Below are 1690 nucleotides of genomic sequence, written 5' to 3' on the forward strand. Positions count from 1 at the left end.
AGGAAATTGCATCTATAATTTAAACTCTTCCTATGTGGGTGCCTGGCTGGCTCAATTGATGGAACACTTGACTCTCAATCTCAAGGTTGTGAGTTCAAGCCCAAGTTGGGAAAGAGCTTCCTTAACAGAAGAGAGACAGGAAGAAAGAAATCTTCCCATGAAGGCAACTCCAGTCACAGATGTCCTCACATATGAATGAAAAACCTAAGAAGCAGCAACAAACTAAAAGATCCTGTAGAGAAAGCAAGAAGAAATACTCCAAATTCATGTTATATATTCAACATATTCCTGATATTAAATACTAAATCGCAACAAGAACATATTCTGGCCCCTCTCTACCCCAAAACACTTACTGGTCTGTCTTTCTCATGAAGGACACAAATATAAAAATCCAAAACAAAGTATTATCAAACTAAAGCCAGGAATATATAGAAAGAATAACATGGCCCAGCTCAGTTTCAAGAATATCTAGTTTGTTTTACATTTAAAAATTAATGTAATTTACCAACTAAGAAAATAGAGGAGATAAATCACATGATTTCAATAGATGTTCAAAACCACTGAATAAAATTTAATAGACACTCACAAAAACAAGAAAAACTTTAGATAAGAAGGGATAGAAGGGGACATCCTTGGTGTGGTAAGAAATGAGAAATAAGGGGCGCCTGGGTGGCGGAGCTGGTTAGGCGTCTGACTCCTGGTTTCGGCTAAGGTCATGATCTCGGGGTTGTGGGATCAGGTCCACGTTGGGGTCTGTGGTCAGTGGTTCTGCTTGAGATTCTTTCCCTCCTTCCATCCTCTCACTCGTGTTCTTTCTGTCTCTCAGATAAATAAAATAAATCTTTAAAAGAAAGAATAAAAGTGAACACCAGGGACATTGTGCAAGTGGCCGGCACCATGAAGATCTGGACTTCAGACCACGTCTTTGACCACCCATTGGAAACTATTACAGCTGCAATGCAGGAAGACCCAAATGTGGTTGGAGGTGATGTACTGGACAGACATACAGATCACTCTGGAAAGCTGTACAGCCAAAGACTTCTCAGCACAGAGTGGGGGCTGCCTTCCATTGTGAAATCTCATATTGCAGCAAAAACTAACACATTTGTGCAAGAACACTCTGTACTAGATCCTGCAGAGAAAACGATGGAACTTAAATCTAATAATATTTCACTTACAAATACAGTTTCTGCAGTTTATACACAAAGCACACCTTCAGGACCCAGAAAAAAATATTTTGACTCAAGAAGCTGTGATCACTATGGAAGGAGTCAGTCTTAGCAGTTACCTTGAAGGACTGACAGCAAGCATGGTATCTTCAAATGCCAATAAAGGTCAGGAAACAATTGAATGGGTAATACATCAATTAAATGCTGAGACTGAAGACTTGGCAGCTTCGGCAAGAGGGAGCATGAAGACACCAAATGCAGGATGAAAGCTGTTACACGAAACACCCACTCCCCACATCTCTGCAAGCTGGCAATATACTTGTTATTTAAAAATCAGAAATATATTTTAGGTAGGATATTTCTTAATAAGCTGAAGAAAAGCTGTATGATTTTTTATCAAAACAAAGAGGTGGCAGATTTCTAAATAAAAGGGATCATCCGAAAGTAGTATTGTATGAAATGTCCATCTAATTCCTGAGGATTCTAGCAGTTATGTGAAAATTTAGCAATTTCTGAAAAGG

The 1690-nt window shown here is 38.9% G+C and overlaps 1 pseudogene across 1 annotated transcript; it reads left to right on the plus strand.

Annotated features, from left to right (window-relative positions):
* Positions 1-833: 833 nt before the first annotated feature.
* On the plus strand, positions 834-1435 carry LOC309858725 (PRELI domain containing protein 3B pseudogene; annotated as a pseudogene). The gene is made up of 2 exons: positions 834-1122; positions 1196-1435. The product of its transcript is annotated as a PRELI domain containing protein 3B pseudogene (transcript).
* Positions 1436-1690: the final 255 nt, after the last annotated feature.

The sequence above is a fragment of the Mustela nivalis genome (genome assembly GCF_964662115.1).
Source record: "Mustela nivalis genome assembly, chromosome: 2".
Lineage (NCBI taxonomy): Eukaryota > Metazoa > Chordata > Mammalia > Carnivora > Mustelidae > Mustela > Mustela nivalis.